This window comes from Topomyia yanbarensis, chromosome 2 (genome assembly GCF_030247195.1).
Source record: "Topomyia yanbarensis strain Yona2022 chromosome 2, ASM3024719v1, whole genome shotgun sequence".
Taxonomy (NCBI): domain Eukaryota; kingdom Metazoa; phylum Arthropoda; class Insecta; order Diptera; family Culicidae; genus Topomyia; species Topomyia yanbarensis.
Window position 1 is genome coordinate 339,198,746 of NC_080671.1, and position 22,444 is coordinate 339,221,189.

Genomic DNA, 22,444 nt, shown 5'->3' on the forward strand with positions numbered 1-22,444 from the left:
AATATACAGAACAATTCCAGGGCAAGTTCTATGATTCTCCTTTTTATAATTCTACCTGTTCACGTCTCGAAGCTATGACAACTGGCTAATGGGATCAGTGCTATACCAGAATTACTCTTTCTAATTTCTTCGCAGCCGATTATTGCTAAACCTAAAGTCTAAGGTGCTGATGTCCTTTACTGTCTCAAGAAGTCGTCTCCCAACAACTCGGCTCATGGCCTATGTCTTCAAACACAAATAACTTGAAAGTTTTGCAAAAGTCATTCAATCTGGTCAATCTTTCTTGGACGCTGCACCTTTTACCTGTGGAGCCCATTTGGCGGTTCTTACTCGACATTTCCAGCACATTGCAGAGACGGACGGGGATGTTATCCAAGCGGTTATCGTGATTCGTTGATCATACACCGTCTCCTTGTTTCGTCATCAATGAACTCCACCATAAACGGTCTACAATATCTTCAGCTCGAAAATTTTGGTCCTTTATCAACTTAGTCTAGGTTTTCTTTTGCGCACTCGAGATATTTTTCACTTATGAAGTTGTATATAGTTTTCTCAATTATCAACTCAATCAACTGATTTTTGCGAATCAACCTGTAAGTGATTTGGCTTTTATTTCAAGGTCCATAAGCATGTTGGTTCGGCTAGAGAACTGGTTCCTGATTTACGAGAAAATTCCTTTGGAACTATTCGCGGGTCATATTCATGAATATTTCATCATCTCGCATGAAAATATCGTATATCTGACACTTACAGATTTATCTGGAACAGGGCCGGCAGAACACTTTTTCCCTGAGTGGGTACTAAGATTCTGAATTATTTCTACCCGTAGTAATGAAAGCTCAGACATGGCGTGAGTAAGTGAAAATGAAAATTCCCGAATAATAGCTGGTGGCTATTATGAAACACCATTTGTTAACAGGCTGTATGACCGACGGCTCAGCAAACTGATAATACAAGTGGGCCACAGATAAGTACCAATTATTCCATTCTTTTAAATTTTGTTGCATTAATTTTTCGTTGCATTAATTTTCCGTTGCCTCCCATAAAACCTTCTTTTCGCGGCTACTGAAACCCGCATGATTGTGTAAGCTAATGGGAAGGTATCTCCGACGACCCACATCCCTTCAAGCTCAATAGAGGTCGATTGGAATATTTCTCCGATGGCAAAAATAATGCTGATAAATCTCATTTTCGACACAAATTATATCCATTTAATACAACCGGTCCCTGGAGGGTCTACTTCCGGACCAAACATAACCCATTCAGCATCATGCGTGATCTAAATGAACAACACTTAGCCGTGTACGAAGAAGTATCTTGTCTACCTACTTGTCCGGCAAGTAGAGATTGATGGTGTAGTCTCCGATGGGGGCCATCATTACGAAGTAAGGGGTTGGCTCCTTCTTGAACGTTTTGCTTCAGTCAGTGAAAATTCTCATACCGTGGAAATTCTCCATGATCTCTCGATATACCCCGCATATAAATAATGCGGGGAAAAATTTAAATATTCCTTTTTTTCAATCAGATTAACCATTGCTCGGTAACAGGTATTGAAGCTGTCGCTTGTCAAGTCCGAATGAAAGTCAAAGACTTAAAGGAATTGCCGATCTGTCTCACGGTATGATAGAAAAACGCGCTTATTGGTACCGGTTCATCGACAGATTGACGAGAGAAACAATGTTTCGGCGTACGTTGTGTGTTCGATTGAACCTTCGATCGGAATACACGGAACCAAATCCTTTTTCGGCGACAGAAGAATTCCACATTCCAACAATAGACGTTTCTCAATGAAATGATAATGCTGTATATAAACGTAATGATTGCACTTTAAAAATACAATATTATCTGACAGCAAAGATGCTCGCGCTAAGCATTGTGGAGCGCACATCAGCGCAACACGTTCGTCAGATGATGCGAGCTAATTATTATGATAGTAGTGAGAAGGGCAATCATAAAAGAGGCTGTGCTGCAAACATTCTCCCCACAAAACAGATGGTTTTACATTTATCAATCAACGACCATGACCACATCTTTATAGTTTCAAGAGGCTCTCCGGTCGATGGGACATGGAAAGCACTCCTTGTATTTTCTGCAGAAAACATAGGAGTTCCTGAGATATTAATCCAAAAAAATATATCAAACTACCTTAATTTGAGTTCTTTCGCGTTACTCCATTCAAGTTAATGAGCAGATTAGAATGGTAATTAAAAGGCGGCACTTAGGCATTAGAAGGTGATATTTAAAAAAGTTCGCGTTGTTTCAACGATTTTTTCAATATTTCTTGTCAGAGGGCGTTCAAAAATTGTCGAATTTCGTGAAACAATGGAAGATTATTAATCCCAAAGGTATCAACAAATCTTGGTTCAAGGGGATGAATGAAGTTCGTGACTTCATTCGCGTGATAGGGTAAAGTTCAATCATTATACGTTGCATGCGCATCTCCGGCATATTGTGGTCGTGGAAAGCAGTATTTGCGCTTGTGGTGACGGTTATCGCGACATTAAACACGTTGTCTGGTCGTGCGCCTAGTATTATCAGTCCCTCTTGTTTATGTCTTTTTCCTTCCTTATAAAAAGCCTAAGAGTGTTTCTCCTAGTTTCAATTGTTAATCAAATAATAGTTCTTGTTAAAAAATTAAAAATTGTTTATCTAATCTTTCAAAATTATTTCTAACTGCACGCATCAGTCTGAATAAAATAGCATTCATTTTTTTTGTATATTGAACTGAATTCCTTTTTTTTTAATATGTAGATATGTCAATAGGTACTCACCAAAGTGTTAATATAAAGAATAATTCCAAATTTCAATTATTATCCCATACTTCCACGAAATTTGAATGGTAAAGCAAAGAAATTTGCTTCTGAACAAAAAAAAAAGTTGTACATCAAGAATCTCAGACGCATGCAATTTGTGAGCGAGACACAGACGTGATTAATTTCAGGTTTAGGTTTGTTCGAAACTCTCGAGTGGGTAATTTCCCCCTCGGTTATTTTCGAGTGCTTAGTACTAGTTATACTACCCACGTAATCCGCCGGCCCTGATCCGGAATAATATTGGCCAGTTGCATCAAGCATCGTATAAAGGAACTAAATTGATTTTCATTTGGAATTAGATTTGCTAACCTCGTGAGAATTCGAGGATATCTGGCAATTCCAGGTCCCCTGTTCTATTCGATTCTCTTTCATTCAATAAGCATAAATCGCTGTACGCTTGGAATGCATGGAAGTCTGTGAAAATAGGAAGTCTCGTACCGCATTAAATTTTAGAAAAAGAATGCATTCTTGTTAAAGCTTTCTTCCTTATCCCTATAGCTGACGCGTCATTGTATATATTTTGGACCAAATGAATCTCCAAGACAATTTCACCTGGATTTCAGAACGCTGTGCACTCAGTGCACTACGCGACTTCTGGAGGATTATCTGCAAACAACCATTATTTTTCCAGTAGGTACATCATACGCTAAGCTGAAATCCGTACACCATACCGCAACGAAATGTGATCGTTCACTTCGCTCAGACAAACAGTTCGCACAGAGTTTTTCGTCGAGTTGGTTAGCCAAATCATAGCTAAGCTAACCAGTTTTGACGTTTCTTCTGTCAACTATACGACAGAGGAGCATAATCGTACATCATGCTCATGCACACAATCCATAAGGTATACGGACAAAATCGTCGAAGTTGCACTGCGAGGAAGCACTGTAGTCCTTCTCGTTTGTTACGAGCAGTTTTCCAGACAGGATATAAAAGGTGCCTATTACTCATGCTTGCTGTTTTATATTACTGTTAGTGGTCTACTCAACATTCAGTTGGATTTGAAAAATCAACTTCAACCTTTCTTCATTTTCCACCGCATCGATTTTCTAAAGTTGATGTAAACCCTTTTCAATTGGCCTCCTAGATATCGAGCTTGACGCCAAGGGAAGTCATGTCATTTTTATCAAAAACAAGCGAATCTATAGCTAGCTGGCCATGGGATTTGATTTTGTGCAAAATGTTTTTACACTGTAATAAACGATCGAAAACAAATGGTCAATTTTACTCGCATGTGTGCATTATTTTATTTTATGGAATTGAGGAAAATTCTTACCTGTATTGTTTTTCTTCCGAAATAAACCCTACTCTCGATAATTTATCTCACATGCACTCTTGACTATAATGTAATATTTGGCATTCGAAACTTTGGATATTCAATATTGACCACATTTCAACCAATTTCACACAGTGTACACAAATCTTTGCGTATGCCATAGTGTTGCCGAAGTGCATGTAAACAAACATGCATTTAAAAAAAACTTTCGGACAGGAAATTACGGTTCCTGTGGTATTTTTCAGGGAACTGTGAATCGTAAAAGTTTCCCCTACTCATCACGAAGGGATCAATGAATGTTGAGTGTTTTCTATGATGTAGTTACGTAGATAACTTGTCCAGAGAGCTGCAGTGTCAGAAAGCGCCATAATGGATCGATCTGCACCGCACCTCAAATGTTTCGGACAGGAAATTTCCGCAACCACACAATATTTAGTTTGTACGAGTGTTTTTAAATGTTTGTTACACTTTGTTTTAGGTATTGAAGAAAATTGGACGCAATTCTGATTGCCACAACAGAGGAAAAAATCAAATAATAGGTGCGGTATTACAGTTGATATTGAAGAATCGACAGTTCAAAGGCTCAAAGGTCGAGCCATTTCATGGATCGTTTGAGGCTTCGATATTGCTGCAGAATATCGATAACATTTTCCCCTCAACGTGAAATTAATTTGGTTGCATAAAGCCCGATTCAGACGATACATCAGCTTCCGTCAACGTCAAAGGAACGTCACCGCTCCGTCAGGATAAGTTTAATACTTTTCTCTTGTGCCCGTTCACACGTGCCGTACGTCAAAACGTTCCGTGCCGTTGATGTTGTGTGTGAATGCCTCCATTTAACCGCATGTAACTTATCCTGACGGAACGGTGACGATCCGTTGACGTTGACGGAAGTTGATGTATCGTCTGAATCGTCCTTAACTAATCTTGACGTTCCTTACCGGTGACGGAAGCCTGATGTATCGTGTGTTCACAAGCTGCGCAATAATGCGGTTTTCGAGCGCATGCTGACCGCTGCTAACCAAACATCACAATTTGCAGTTGAAGGAAGAATTAACTAAAATTAAATAGTCTACTTCACCCTCAAGCATTCATTGCTGATCAAACTAATTAGTGCCGTACAATACCCTTCCGAAAAAATTCGATGCCGCCTTCCATTAAACAACTCATTAACTTTGAACTAAATGCATATTTCAAACAACGGAAACAGCAAAACATTGTAAATAATAAAAAGAAGTGCTCCCTGGAGAGACAAAAAACGAAATATATGTTCGCAGCCACTCGAAACAACATCGAATAAATATTCGAAGACTCCCAAATCCTTTCGCCAAGAATGTTGTCAACGTTTTTGAAAAAGTCATTTTCGATCGTTTGTCATATTGTTAATCGGTGCGCTGCAACGGATATTTTATAGCCGGCAGGTGCGACTCATTCGAAAATGATATTTGCTAGCCATACCGATGAAACCGTCAACCCCTCCTTCGAACGATATTCATATCTCATGCTTTCTGGAGTGTGATATCTTACCGACGAACCGTTGCCCGCTGGTGGCTGGTTTGAGCAGGCAGCACAGAGGGGATGTGGTTTTCTTTCAGGAAAGCCAAAAAAGCGTGTCTTATTTTAACTCTTTTTATTAATTTAATAGGTTTTCATATTTCTTTATCGTTCTGTTTATGATCGTTATGCGATATAGGATTTTATTTTGGCGACTGGAGCAGTGCGGTGTTTATTCATGCATCCTGCCCGAAACACATTTGCTTCCGGAATGGGTGCTGTGAACCGCAGCCGCCTGCTTCCATCAGAGTCCACGTGCTCCAACAAATTAGGGTTAATGTGGTTACGACACAGAGGTTAATCAACTGGCTGCAAGTGTTGTTGGATGTGGAATGTGTTTACTGAGTCGTCGGTTTACTACCCGTTGATATTAGAGTACAAACTTGGCGAAGATTGCACAAAAAAATTGAATTCATTTCATCGCAATGTCTAATTTGACTAATATTTTAACAATTCACTTATTATGCCACAACATTTCCCCTAGAAACAGAAATATTCTGGGAACCCAGTAGTTCTTGCGCCAATTGCAATGCTGATGTGATCGCAAACAAAACAACAACCCTCAGATCATTTCCCACGGGGCAGGTGCAGTTGCATAACAGTTTCCCGAGAGCATTCCGGTGCCTTTACTTTGTTTGCGACGGTAAGCAGCAATTGTCAACAGACTGGTCTGGTGACTCCAGTACACGAAACCGCGCTGAAGGCATGGTGCACCGAAGCGGGGTTTGATGGCGCGTCCCCGTCCCGTAACATGGGTCCAGACGGCCAAAGAATGGAAGGTTCACAGAACAAGCCGGGAAACAAGGTTATTCTCGTTCCCATCATGCACTTTTTCGTGACGCTGCCTGCTGTGACAATCCCCATAGATCACAATCTCTTATCTCTCTGTAACTTTCTTCGTCCGCCTCTCGGCCGGAGTCTCTCCCGGCTCGGCCGGCGGTTCATCATACCACTCAACATAATTTCACGCTAAATTTATCAAAATTAAAACAAGATATAAAGCGCACGGGAATGCAACTCTTGGCGAGATGGTGCAAATATGCAGTTCGAAAACAAGCGGTCCACGCCGTATGAGCCGTAGGAACAATGGGACTGCTTTGTGGCCATCCCGCGGAGCCAGCTCCGAACGAGAGAAATTGGCCGCAGATTGGAGTCGAAAGATAAGCGAATTGCACCAGGGAAGTGGTGCGCGCTTGTGGGAGTGTGCTCGATCGATAGTAGAGTACTTACCTTGCCGTGGACCATGGAAGACGGCAGGGAACAAAATTGTGGAAAATCGAACTTGCTCACTGTGGCTGGAAAGGTGCACACAGGAACTGTAGAAAAACGAAATCGGGAAATGATTAATTATGAGCACGATAACCTTTCAATCGAAACGGGTGGAGGGTGGCAGGGGTAGGGAACGGAACGAGAGAAAATTGAGTGAATGGGATCGATCCGCGCTGCATGATTAGTCAGGACTGAGCCACGTGGTCTAGTTCGAGGATCACGTTTTTCTACTCAATTAGTTTGAACGAAACATGCAAAGCGAAGTATACAACTATTGCAAACTATTGTTTTGGCTAGTATTTGCATCAGCTGTTCGAGAGCCATGTTAATTATGAACACTTTTTACATATACTCGCAGGTGTATGAACACTGCAGTTTGACACCAATATTGCTGAAATTTCATTAAATATCTAAAGAGAATCACAGTACTGGAATACACCTTCGAAGACTCAGGGACCATCCGGTTCATTTTAAATTGTTCTAAAAGTTTCCACCCTTAAACCCCTATTACCATATCGATTTTATCTCACAAAGCTATGTTTGATGATATTCTATGTTGTCTCTAAGTAATAATTTCTAGCTTTGGAAAGAACTTTAGAAGTATAAGTATAGATTGAAATGTGAAAAAGTACGGGGGTAGTCTGTTGTTCACATAACGCTTAAAAACCTCATAATTTTGCTGCAAATTTCACATGGAAATCCAATGAAACACATATGATGCGGTATTTTTAAATAGTCGTGACCCCAGGTCATTATATTTGAGGTTAAATAAAACAATGTACATGACTAGAAAAATAGTGGTTCACCTTTTATTTGAAGAGTATGAATACTGCAGATTATTTAAAAATTAATAACACAAATAATACATGCAATCGATTGACGTCATTCTGGTAAGCAAATGAGGAAGTGGCAAATGAAATTAAAAATCATGAAACCGCGGAAGGAGATGTTGAAAAAATGTTGAAAAAAACAAGTTCTGGCTTTGTACTTGCGAACGACTTCTTCAGTGTCCTCGTCGTAGCCAGAGTGTGGAATTGAATTTGTGAATTCCGGCTCACGTTGTTGCTTAGCTGTGAGACGATCACGTTTGCGCCTCGGAGTATTGGTTTGGATTCTTTTTCCTTCTCTTTTTCGATCAGGTTTTTTGATTATCTACTTCAACAATACCTTAAATTATATTGTTAACTCTCGCGAAATATCTGAAGCGCTTTCATTGATAACGAGCACATTTTCCTTTCACACGAGCACGTAATGTTTTGAACGGAACCTTGAATTGTTTAGAGGCTGATCGAATACTAGTGCCATCTTGAACAGATGAACTTGTGTTCTTTATATCCTCTTCGTTTTGGCGTTTTTCGAAAGAAATTACACACAATTTTCCTTTCAAAATAATTCTAATTTACATTATAGTAGTGACATTTAGTGTCCCCAAACGACTGACCTATCGTGCTCAAAAGCGTATGTTTCATGTTGATGTCCGATGTTGATTTTTCGTTAAAAAAATGCACTTGACGTTTTTTACATTGATTAAATGTACTGTACTGAGAACAAAAGATACTGCGATACACAGTAACAGCCGAAATGACAGCCGTCAACGATGTTCTCTACCTCTGCAAAAAATCAAAAAGTGCGGTTACACATCAAATTCTATTACTTTGTTGGTCGCTTTGCCACTTTCTCAGCAGCTCAGAGAGTATTCTCGTAACCATTCTGTTGATAGCGTCCCAGATATGCTCGTCGTGACACATTTCTTCGCCGATATTGTCCACTGTAACACCAGGCGGCATACCCGTTCGAACTTCTTCGAACCTGGGGCATTCGAAGACCTCGTGTTTTAGCCCCAAGAAGTAATTTTTGTTTCAACAACTATTTCTTAACTAAAAATTTGAGGCTGTTGTAACTGACATCTAACTTCCTACGCAACCTAAAAAGCGCAGTTTTATGCCGATTTTCAACATAATTATTATTAAGCAAAACAATAAAAACTTGTTTCCGTTTCGTTGCAATAATGATTCAAGTAGGGGAGACCGGGGCTGGTTGGCCGAGCTTTGCTTTCGGAATTTCTGTACTCTTTCTGGTTTGACTTTTTGAAAAACGGTTTACGTTATCATAAAGGTACAACCCTTGAGTACATATGTAATTTTCTCATTCGTAAAAAAATCAGGGAAAAAGTTATTAGCAAACAAATGCGAAAAGAAAAATCGGCCAACCAACCCCAGGGCTGGAGTAGGTTGGCCGAGTTTGGTAAAATAAGTGAAACACGTCAAATGTATCAGTGGAAAACCTTTAGTAATTAAAAAAAACCTGTTTTAATCCACCTAGAGGTGCAATTGTGCCTTTCTTATTTCTCCAAACTATGATTTAATAGCTGGTTCGTACAATATAACATTATGGAAATGTCTTTCATTCTTATTACACTTGGTAAGTATATATACGAGCACCTTTTTGCATTCATCGCGGTATCGGTTTGAATCGGAGTTTTCCATGTGATCGCACAACCCGTATCTCCGGAGCCGGAAATCGGATGGAGATGGAATTTAATATCAGTTTCCGGGGACGCAACATTTGAGACTAAGTTGATCAAATTTCATTTGAGACTAAGTTGATCAAATCGGTCTAGCCATTTTCGAGAAACCAATATAACCGTTATTCTGAATTTGGATGCTTCCGGATCCGTCGATGGTGGCCAGTGTGGCCAAAGAGACTTTGAATGACTGTTGGTGACCTAGATCTACAAATTCAACAGTTGTGTTTACATTTTGGAAAAATTTCACCTTTTTACATTCATCGCAGAATTCGTTAGAATCGGGATTTGCTGCGTGATCGTGCGTATCACCCTGTAATTCAGGAACCAGAACTCGGATCTACACAAAATTCAACAGCAGCTAATGGACCTTTCATTTTAAATCAAGTTTGTCAAGATCGATTCAGAAAATTCCGAGAAACCGATGTGGACAAATCAACAAATTTTGTTTTGTAACCATACTCTTCAACTCGTAATCCGGAACAAGATGTCGGTTGAAAATGAAATTCAATAGCAACCTATGGGAATATTATACCTTTCATTTGAATCTTAGTTTGTAAAAATCGGTTCAGCCATCTCCAAGAAACCGATGTCAGTGGCGGATCCAGGGGGAGGGTCGTGGGGGTCCGGACCCCCCCCCCCGAAATTTTTTAACTTGTTAAGAAATTTTACATTAGTTTCAATTTTATAATAGTTTCAAACTCAAAATCATTTCAAACTAAATTTGACCACCAAAACTGATTTTAATTAAATGAGGTTTTGTCGTATGACGTATTGTAAAATATTCATTACAAAATCAAAATTTGGGACCCCTCCCGAAATTTTTTTCTGGATCCGCCCCTGACCGATGTGGACATTTTGTTAACAAATCCGCACATACACACACATACATACATACGTACATACAAACACACATACATACACACAGATATTTTGCGATCTCGGCGAACTGAGTCGAATGTTATATGAGACTCGGCGCTCCGGGCCTCGGTTAGAAAGTCGGTTTTTGGAGCAATTGCATAACCTTTCTATATGAGAAAGGCAAAAGAATAATATTTAATTAGCTTAATCAGCATGAGTTCAATATTATCTTCATGTGATTATATTTTGAAATGTTGGTGGTGGGAGTGGAGGATGTGTCAGAAATCCTTCATCTTATTTCGGTCTATGGGGTGGATGAAGGAAATGCGGGCGTGAGGGTGGTCCAAGGGAAGGAGAGTGATGAAGGAGTTTGGTGTAAGGGCAAGGCGGGGGGGGGGGGCGGCGACGCAATACTCAACTGCATATTTTGCCTTCCACTTGAGACTTGGTTTGAGAAAATCGGTTCAGTCATCACCGATGAACCGATTTGACTTTAATTGTGGAATATGCCCGGAATTCCGGACTTCCGAAATCGTCGATAGTGGACAATATATTCAAAGAATGTTTGATTGGCAATCAGTGATCTAGATCTGCGATTAGAAGTAATTTGGTGACCATTTCAATAGTTTTTAACCTCTGGGGTATTACGATTGTACCGATTTATATGGGAAATTCCAGTGTATCCTCACTAACACCCCTGTAACTCCGGAAGCAAGAGTCAGAACGAAATGAAATTCAGCAGCAGTCAATGGTATTACTGTATCTTTCATTTGAAATCATGTTTGTAAAAATCGGTAGAGAATTCGTTGGGGAATGGGTGTGATATTCGCTTAGGAACTTGGCGGGTTCCCCAGGGGCGTCATGAACCGTCATAGGTGGCCAATGTGATCAAAGCTACTTTGATTGATCATTAGTGATCCAGACCCGCAAACTAGAGTAATGTTACATCAATTTTAATATGTTTTACATCATTTGAACATCATGCTGGTACCAGTTTATATGGGAATTTGCTGTGTGACCGCACTCTTCAACCCGTAACTCCGGAACCGGAAGTCGGATCAACTAAAAATTCAATAGGAGCTTTTGGGAGCGTTATACCTTTCAGATGAAACAAAGTTTGCGAAAATCGGTTCAGCCATCTCTGAGAAAATTGTGTGAGTTTAAATGACACACACAGACATTTGCCGATCTCGACGAACTGAATCGAATGCCGCTTCTTCGAATCAGATCGTGAACTTGCCTTGGGGTAAGGTCTGACGTGTTCTGGGAGGCTTACATCTACATTTTACACTACTACTATCCCCTGTAGAGATTTTTTGACATCTGTCAGCCGACCCAACTAACGAATAGATTTGGTTAATTGGGACGAGGCCGTTACAAATTAAATGCAAAAAGTTTTGATGCCATTTTATTTATAAAATATTGGGATCATCTTTTTGTTAAACAATTTCCAACTTTTAATAATTTTAATCTCTTGTTTCTATTTCATAAAAATTTTAAGCTATTTTTATTACTTATTTCTCGTGTATATTTTACCTTATTACGATCAATATTAGCATAATATCAAATTTCGCACTGAGAAAGCACAGTGGGAAAAAATGGACCCAAAACGCGACTTTTTTTGAAAAGGCTGGATGTCGTATACAAAGAAAGGTTTTTCTTATGTAAAAAGGTCTGAAAAATTGATTGGTAGTATTTACAACGACCGCACGGTACGCTATCATGCCCGTTTTGCTCCAATTCCCCCTTTCGTTTGAGATTATGTTCAAAACTGAACATATAACTCGGAAGAAAGTTGAAAACGGCTGACAAAAATTAGTATTTCTTATGTAAAAAAGTCCAGAGAATCGATTGAAGATAATTAGAATAATCTCACGAAACGTATACACTCATTTTACCCCAATTCTCTGCAAAACTAAAGTTTGAAGTTAATCCTAGACTTATATTTAGGTAAAAGGCTATATGCGGCTGATCAAAAGTGATGATTCTTATGTATAAAAATCCAGGTGATCGTTTGAATATAGTTAGACTGGTCGCTCAAAACGTATGTACCCGTTTTACCCCAATTCCTCCCATAACTCAAGTATAAAGTTAAACCTGGCTATACATTTCAGAAAGAGGCTGAATGCGGTTGATCAAAAGTAGTATTTCTTATGCAAAAAAATATGGGGAATCGGTTAAAGATAGTTAGAATGACCGCACGAAACATGTATACCCGTTTTACCCCAAATATTCCCATATTTCAAGCGGAAAGTTAAACCTGGCTATGCTTCTCGTAAAAAGGCTGAAGGTGGCTGATAAAAATAGTGATTTATGTAGAAAAATCCGGGGAGTCCGTTGAAGATAGTTGGAATGACCGTACGACACGTTTGTATCCGTTTTACTCCAATTATTCACACAATTCACATAACACAAGTGTGATGATACACCTTACTCAATATTTCGGTAAGAAGCAGAAAGCGGCTGATCAAAAGTAATTTTTTATGCCAAATAATCCAGGAAATCGATTGAAGATAGTTCGAATGACCGGACAAAACAGGTATATCCATTTTACCCCAAATTCTTCCCATAACTCAAGTGTGAGGTTAAACCTAGCTGTACTTCTCAGAAAGAGGCTGAATGCGGATGATGAAAAGTAGTAGTTCTTATGTAGCCAAATCCGGAGAATCAGTTAAAGATAGTTGGAATGAACGCACGAAACGTTTGTATCTGTTTTACCTCAATTATTCACATAATGTAAGTGTGAAGTCATGTCTTACTCATCATTTCAAAAACAGGCTGAAAGTGACTGATTAGAAGTAACTCTTTTGTGTTATATAGTTCATGGAATCGATTGAAGATAGTTCGAATGACTGGACAAAATATGTGTACACGTTTTACCCCAAATTTCTCCCATAGCTCCTCATAGCTTTTGATCTGCCGCATATTACCTTTAAACGAAATATAAAGCCAGGATTAACTTCAAATTTTAGTTTTGCGGAGAATTGGGGTAAAATAGGTGAGATTATTTTTCAATCGATTCTCTGGAATTTTTTACATAAGAAATACTAATTTTTGTCAGCCGTTTTCAACTTTTTTCCGAATTATATATTCAGTTTTGAACATAAACTCAAACGGGCATGATAGCATACTTTACGGTCATTTCAAATACTTAAAATCGATTCCCCGGACATTTTCAAGCTATTGAGTAAAGTCGCGTTTTTGATACTTTTTTCCCACTGTGGAAAGGTTGGCATTTCACAAATATCAAAGTGCACATTGCTCTACGCTAAATTTACAACTCGGCGCCAACCAGCCCCGCACAAATCTCGGCCAACCAACCTCAATGGATATTTTCGAAAACAATCACGATTTACACAAACAAATATAGAGTTACACTGGTAACCGTTATACTATTTTGTTGGGTTTTAAATACCCTTTCCAGCGGTACCAAGTTTTTGGAAATCGGATGTAAATTGATTTGCGTTACACATATTACTCTAGAGAAACAGAAATTTACTCATCAGCATCAGAAAAAGAACAAACGTGCTCCTGTACAAACGACACCACCAAAACACCTGAAATTACGTCGTAACGTGGATGACCTAATACCCCACCAAAATCACTATAGATGTCGCTACTGCGCATCACGAACTGGATACACGCACTGCTTAGCAACCGACATCTGTGCTCATCGTTAAGACAAGTAGAGATAAGGAAACTGAGTGTCTGCGGATGTCCTCAAGGTGGTGTGCTGTCACCACTTCTATGGAACCTTGTCGCCGATGGCTTATTGAGGAATCTTAATCAGCCTGGGTTTCCGACGATGATTATTATATAATGATCACCTTGATTTGCATTGACAAACATTTTGATTTGATGCAACTAGCCTTATGCGTTGTTGAGCAATGGTGGCCTCATGTTGGGCTATCATGCAACGAAGGATTACAACCGGAGCTCGTCTATTGCAGTTCTTTGACTTGGAAATTATTATCGCAGATCAAATTAAGTACGTTGGGGTAATTCTTGACTCAAAACTTAATTGGACAGCTCACATCGATTTCAGGATCAGCTTGCATTGCCTTCGGCCAATGTAGACGGGCTTTCGGCCAATGTAGACGGGCTTTCGGCCAATCTTGGGAACTCAAACCCAAATACATTCAGTGGATCTACACAACAATTGTTAGACTAATACTGGCATACGGGTGACTTGTTTGGTGGCAGAAAGGAGAAGTCATGACAATCCTATCAAAGTTAAACCATCTTCGGAGGATGGTCCTGATGGCGATGATTGGTGCTTTTTCGACAACACCTACTGCTGTTCTAGAGGCACTCTTGAATCTAAAACCAATAAATGTGTTTCTGAAACAAGAAGCACTTTCTTGTGCATACCGTCTTAAGGTTACTGGGCTCTAGAACAGTAACCCAATAGATCGTGCAACTAGCCACAAAAGATTTTAACCCCAAATGATTACTTGGGGTGAGTATACACTTGCTCCCAGTGACCTTACACTTACATGTAGTTTTCCTTTTAAAAATTTCAAAGTGAGAATTCCTCTTCACGAGAAATGGCTGTCTGGCTGGATGGAGCGACAGCTTGAAGAATACGTAGTTTGTTATACGGACGGTTCTTTGTTGGAGGGCCGAGCCGGTACCGGTGTCTATTGTTATGAAATGAGATTAAACCAATCTCATTCGCTTGATAGATACTGTACCGTATTCCAAGCAGAAATCTTTGGGCATTCTGTGTGGCGTACAATGAGCACTTCAACAGGGAATTTGCGGTAAAAGAATCTATTTTTGCTCTAACAGTCAGGCTACCTGAAAGTACTCAGTTCAGCAGATTCGAGATCGAAATTAGTAATCGCATGTCGGCAGGCCCGTGCGCAGAAAATTCTCAAGGGGGGGGGGGGTCAAGGTTTGACTTTTATAACGTTTATTTTAAAAGAAACGTACAGAAACCCTTAAACTTTGAAGATTTTTTCAAAGGCTGGGCCTGGTCTTGTGAACCATATGACTAAGCTCAACAAATTGGGTAAATGTTTGTTATCGAGGAGGAGTTATCAAAGGACACCGCTGCATGATGGTCGGAAACATCAAAAACATAAACTTAATTCACTAGAGGCCCAACGATCGAATATATTCACAGGGTGTCTTTGGACGAATTGGTCGGTGTTAAGTCAGACCGGACTAAGTCGCAAAACTTCAAAGAATGAGAAAAAGAAAAAAAAAAGAAAGAAAGAATTTCTTCAGCTACATTCAACTTTTGCCAGATTTGAAATATGTAACCATAAACAAGAATTATGGAAAAAAATAATTTCCAATTATAACGTAGAGGATGCTGAAATTCAAACTTCGAACCCGTTTTTCTCGAAATTAATATTTTGTCACTTAGTTCGGTCTGACTTAACACCGACCAATTGTTCGTAAGAATATTCCCCACAACTTGATAAAAATTTAAATTAGGCATGGCTTACTACGATCAAACTAAAAAAATAAACTTTTTATGCTGACGAGGTAGAAAGGTGATGTCTTCGACAAAGTTTTAGTAATACTCGTAATGAAGAACTTTGTTAAACAACTTGAACTTGTATGACATAATATTATTGATTTATAAAGCGCGAATCAGACGATACATCAGCTTCCGTCAACGTCTACGGAACGTCACCGTTCCGTCAGGATAAGTTAAATACTTTTCTCTTGCGCCCGTTCACACGTGCCGTACGTCAAAACGTTCCGTGCCGTTGATGTTGTGTGTGAATGCCTCCATTTAACTGCATGTAACTTATCCTGACGAAACGGTGACGTTCCGTTGACGTTGACGGAAGCTGATGTATCGTCTGAATCGTCCTTAAAGCGTTTTCTATGGCAGCCCCCTAAAATTTAGTTTTTTAATTTTTTTTTTCCATTGTGACTTGGATGTGAAGGCATTAAAACCACAGAAAAAAAATGTTGGTAAAAATAAGAGTTTTTCACTCTTAGCAAAAAACAACCAACGCATACTCTTAGTTTACAAATAAAACTTTTGTTTTGAGTACTATACTTCATTTGTTTGAAAGGAAAATTTTTATTTTGATTATTGTTCTTCATTAATTTAAAAGTTTTACTTTCAACCTAATAGTTGGCGTTGGTTGTTTTTTGCTAAGAGCGGAACACTCTTACTTTTACCAATATTTTTGCCTTTCTCATATAGAAAGGTTATGCAATCACTCTGAAAAACGTCAACCTAATCCCGACCCGGAGGGCCGAGTGTCATATCCCATTCGACTCAGTTCGTCGAGATCGGAAAAAGTCTGTATGTGTGTGTGTATGTATGTGTGTGTATGTGTGTGTGAATGTGTGTGTATGTGTGTATGTGTGTGTGTATGTATGTGCGTATGTGTCAAATAATGTCACTCATTTTTCTCAGAGATGGCTGGACCGATTTGCCCAAACTTAGTCTCATCCTTCTCATCGGCTGCTATTGAATTTTGGATCGATCAGAATTCTGGTTCCGGAATTACGGGTTTCAGAGTACGGCCACACAGAAATTTCTCATATAAACTATAGGAAAAATTAAAAATAGAATTTTTATTTTTAATGCTAAATGTGTTCAAGGTGCATGAAACGTCGGGATTTGATGCAAACTCGAAAAAAAATTTGACGACAATTCACTTTTTTGGATTTTGGCATATTTTTACCTTTCTCATATAGAAAGGTTATGCAATCACTCTGAAAAACGTCAACTTAATCCCGGCCAAATTTTTTTTCGACTCGCATAAGGTTTCTGGATTTTAACAGAGGCGTAGTTGATGGTTTACGGAGAGGGGTTACACCCCCCCCCCCTCTACTGTTCACTCCCCTCCTTTAAAAATCTCCTTAAATCACCCCTCAGACCACCACCCCATCCAGCCCTCATACCCCTCCCTTTCAACCCCATCATCTTTAAACCACCACTATAACACAAAGCATACCAATTTAAGCTGTATCGTTCGTTCGTGGGACTTTCGCCCTCCTCACATACCCACCCCCGCATGACAAAATGAGTTAGCAAGCAGATAACATTGATCTAATGCTGATTAGGCTAATGGAGTATGATATTTTTTTTGTTTCAAGTGTTTCACCGTCGACACGTAGCTCATCAAGTTCGTGGCTGGCAAAGCGTACTAAGAATGTAATGGACATTTCCACAATTATGTTGAACATAAAAAACCTCCGTGCCATAGTTTAGAGAAATGAGAAAGGCACAATTGCACCGCTAGGTGGATTAAAACAGGTTTTTTTTCTGTGTGCACATAATATTATTGGAGACTGTAAGTACAAATACTCATTCGTTTCAAAGTTATTGAAGATTTTAGCATTTTATACCATTAATTACAAAATCTCACGAAAAAACCGAAAAAAAAATTTCGTTTATTTTTATATGGAAAAAGTAGAAAAAAAACTTTACAAAGTGCGCTTACCCTATTCATAGGGTTCTAGAGTGCCATGCATCAAACCTTCTTACGTTTTTTATGCGTAGTCTGGACATTGACAATAGTGCCTGCTCGTCCATTTTGGTTTGCACCTTTCTCTCTTATACGCAGTTGAAGTTGGTGTAAAAAAATTTAAAATTCTTCAATAACTCGAAAATGAATGAGTATTTTTGCAAGAGGTGTGCGCCGCGCCGCCGATTTCAGGTAAAAAATTACATGCAGTCTTCAACAATAATTTAATTTTTCATTTAATGCAGTCTTAATGCAGTCTATCAGTGCTGGGAAAATTATAATAAAAAAAATCAAACCGCAATCATGGCTGATAATTATCGCTTATGATTTTTTGGAAAATTCTCACTGCCCATAAAATCGTGCCATGATCACTCGCTTAATTATCAAAATATCATCTCACAAAAATCACTACCGATTTTTCTTGCCCTCTATCAGTGGTGATTTTGATCTGTGGTTGAATTTGATAATTGAGAGGGTGATCACGGCATGATTCTATCTGCAGCGAGCAATTCGGAAAAAATCACAAGTGAGCATTATCAGCCATGATTGCGATTTGATTTAATTCTTGGATCAATGATCATTATCTATTTTCGAACATTATGCATATGTTAGGGGTGTCAATGAGCCAAGCTGATTTTTTTTTTCGACTTTTTGGCAAAGTGTTTTATATTGAAAGGCAAGTTGAGGGCTGTTTAAAATCAATAGTTTTGGACATTTTCAATGCAGAGCGGGGGGGGGGGGTCCGCCGATGTGTCAAAGTGGATTTTTTTCAACTTTTTGGGACAGTGTTTTATATTGAAGGGCAAGTTGAGGGCTGTTGAAAATCAATAGTTTTGTACATTTTCAGTGCAGAGGGGGGTCCGCCAGTGTGTCAAATGGAATTTTTTTCAACTTTTTGGGAAAGTGTTTTATATTGAAGGGCAAGTTGAGGGCTGTTGAAAATCAATATTTTTAAACATTTTCAATGCACAGGGGGGTGCGCCGATGTGTCAAAATGTAATTTTTTTCAACTTTTTGAGAAAGTGTTTTATATCGAAAGGCAAATCGAGGGCTGTTGAACATCAATAGTTTTGAACATTTTCAATGCACCCCCCTGTCCGCCGATGCACCAAAATGGATTTTTTTAAAATTTTTTGGGAAAGTGTTTTATATTGAAAGGCAAGTTGAGGGCTGTTGAAAATCAATAGTTTTGGACATTTTCAAGCTACATAACGTCAAAATTTCATCACAATGTTGCAAGGGATATCTATCTTGAGAAGGATTCCACCAGACCTCTGAGAAGCTTTTCTCTAGAATCCTTCATCAAAATTCAGAGCAACAAAACGTAGAAATACGGATAAGCATTCAATCGAAATTATGAGATAGATTCCATTGGAATCCGATCAGAATACTGAAAAGGATCCAAACAGAATCCTGAGAAGCATGCAATCAATATCCTAAGAGAGTGCCTGAAACCGGTCGAGCAAAGTCGATATACTGATATTTTATGTGTCACAAATGCTTGCAGTATCCAATATATGTATTGCGAGAAAAATTTACTTTAAGTTTTAAAACTGATGCATATTTGGCAACACTGCCCTTTAAAACTAGTATTTTTTCTAGATTCCTTGAACAATTTCCTTCAAAAAGCATCTCGCTGATTGATTCTAGTGAAACAGTGCCAGAGATATAATCAGAAAAATAAACAATTTTTTCAACAATTTGTTATAATTTGGAGTGTTCACGTGGAGCGAGGGGTGGTTAGATCGACACAATAATTTGGGATATTATATATTGGCTCCAGATTAACAATTTCTTTAAAATTGGTTTTAATCCGTGAAGGTGGGTTTCAAGTTTTGGTTTTTTGTCACTTTGCGCGGAATTATCCATATACAGCGAAGATCCGTTGTATCAGCCCCTTTGTTTATTTTAGGCTACGTCTAGGGACTATAAAAAATATTTTAACAGCTTCGGCCTATTAAAAAGAGAGAGAAAAATATGTACTAATATTTTTCTTTCTCTTTGTAATAGACCGAAGCTGTTAAAATATTTTTATAGCCCCTAGACGTAGCCACAGAACCCTTTCTGATTATTTGGTATAAATTTCCCTTAGGGGGGTATAACATAGCAGAGTTTTAAATAAATTGATTTTTTTGCATATTTTGTATCTTTAAGGCAATAAAAACAAGCTCGAGAAAGGATTTACCCTAATTTGACTCGATTCGCCCGCTGGAGCCCATCAAACATAATTTCGTATGAGACTGACAAAATCGGATTAAAAAGCTGACCATATCGAGGGTAGACGAAATCGGAAGCAGACAAAATCTGGGGCTGACAAAATCAGTTTTTCATTGTAAATTTGGCAATGTCCTGTTTGTAAAATTTCATATTTCAATTTAAAAATATATTTTTTTAAAAGCAGTACCAAAAAGAACTGAAAATACCTATTGTTCGGGCACGAGCTTTGGCGGCCGGAAAAAATTCAATTTTAACGCATCGGCGGACCCCTTGTGCATTGAAACTGTCCAAAACTATTGATTTTCAACTACCAACAACTTGTCCTTCAATATAAAACACTTTCCCGAAAAGTTGAAAACGTTAGCATTTGGATTATTTTGCATCCCTACATGTGTGCTGGATCGCTCTTACTCCCAAAATCATTTGGCTAAATCATCATCATAAGGAGTTTCTTACAATAATCATGTACAATACCATCAACCCCGATTTTGCATCTTTTCTATCGTACCTGATTTTCTCAACTTCATAATCCTGATCAAAAAAAAAATCATAATCAGGCCGTGATCACAGGCGGTGATTTTGTTGCAATGATTTTTTGCTAGCACATTATCGCTTCAGAGAAAATCACTAGCGATTTTTTATGGTTGTGATCACAGCACAGCATGATCAGCAGTGATAATTATCACTGATGATTTTTGATTTTTGGTGATTTTCCCAGCACTGGTCTTCAACAATATTATGTGGTTTAAATACCTCAAGATTTGTCTGGGACATAGTCTGCACAAAAAGTCAAAGTGAAAAAAGTTATATTAAAAAACTAAATTTAAGGGTGTTGCCTTAGAAAACCCTTTATAAATCGATAATCTTAAGTCCTACAAGTTCAAGTTGTTCAACAAAATTCTTCATTATGAGCATTTCTTAAACTTTGTCGAAGACACCAACTTTCTGCCGTGCCATTTGAGTCAGACGCTAATCGATAAGCCTAGATTTAGAAATCAATTTGCCTGCGTTTGACGCAATATGTTTCCGTTGACCACAGAACAGCCTATGTTCCAATCAGTGTCAGCATTCGGTGGTTGGCGAAGGAATAAGGGAACTGTAAGAAATTCCATACATTTCGTTTCCTGTTTAAAATTCAACGTACATCAGCACCTTTACCTTTCATATTCACACGATTTCCGCAATCTGAATATTTGATTACCTACACATGGGACACAAACTGTAGCACTTCGAAACATGTCGTATACGTTTCTCAACTGAGCGGGGCCACGGGTAACGGGAAAAAATGGGTTCTCCTTCGTCATGTCACCCCGACCGATGAAAAATCCACTAGAGTCCTCCCAACAATGGCCCTTCAATTCCTGTTCGATGGGAAAATTCTCATTTTTCGGTTGTTGGTACAATTAATGAGTGCTGAAATTGGTCGAAAAGAAATCGGCCGAATGTTGTGACCAAACTCTTTCGGCGCCTCAGCAGAATTAAAAAAAAACTATTTTCTAAAGCAAAAAAAACCTCGTTGCTACTTACAAGGCGAACCCTTTCCCTTCTTTAGCCTTTGAGCCTGACGGTTCGAGCGAAAAAGTGACCGGTAGTGACACTGATGACCTCCTGCAGCAAACAGGGGTCGTAAAAGGATCGTCTAATCCTTCTGCGTGCTGCAATCCTTTCGCTTCATTTGGGTGCCGTTTAGTTGTCCGGCATCAAAAAAAAACCTGGAAAATGATAAATCGACAAAACATTACCAAAAATTAATAAAACCTGTTCTGCGCTGCCCGGCCAAGTATCGGTCGGTCCTTGAATCGAAAAAGGTGCAATTTGAAAAATGAGGATCCGCCATTAGTTGTCACACCGGTTCCTCCCGGCTACATTGGGTTGTAGTCTAATCGTAGTCCATGAGGGGCTATATTTTCTCAGGATTTGACCAATTTGAAGAAATCGATGGTTTCTTGGAAGCGAAAATCAGGTTATTCCTGATTTTTTGACAAGCACTTTAAAACCAGGTTTTTTTTCCTAAAACGAACAAACGTTCTGAATGAAATGTTTACATTCCGTGCTGGTTTGACGTGCGTGAGAAACAACAGGGACCGTTCGTGTTGGGCTCGATTGACAGACTGAGTGCCGGTTGCGATTCCATGCACCAAAATTGCCTCACAGCTGTCTTTTGTAGCTCGGAAATTGGCAAATTAAAGTTAAGTGGAAACCAGCGCGGAATGAGTGTTATGAGTGATAAGCATGCAAATTATTGCATGTGGAAATCGTAAAGCACTGCCAGTGACGGTTGCACCCACGCTGAGCTAACTAAACGCGTGTTTTTATTTTAAATTATCAGTCGTCGACACGATCCAGAGCTGCGGTGGAAAACGTAAATCAATTCGAGTCATACTAAACACAGCTAGTGGAAAATCAATCGACCGTTGGTCGGCTTTACCTCGGAATGTGCCAAGTCCAGTAAATTGCATTCGATTCTAAATCGATTACGGTTTGGCTT

The 22,444-nt window shown here is 39.0% G+C and overlaps 1 long non-coding RNA gene across 2 annotated transcripts; it reads right to left on the reverse strand.

Moving 5' to 3' along the window:
- Positions 1-20,834: 20,834 nt before the first annotated feature.
- On the reverse strand, positions 20,835-21,951 carry LOC131681377 (uncharacterized). 2 transcript variants are annotated; one of them, XR_009303912.1, is made up of 3 exons: positions 21,484-21,951; positions 21,115-21,317; positions 20,835-21,052 (listed from the first exon to the last, which is right to left on the reverse strand). It is a non-coding gene; the product is annotated as an uncharacterized LOC131681377 (long non-coding RNA). The 2 variants fall into 2 exon arrangements; XR_009303913.1 differs by having other exon boundaries at positions 21,115-21,369.
- Positions 21,952-22,444: the final 493 nt, after the last annotated feature.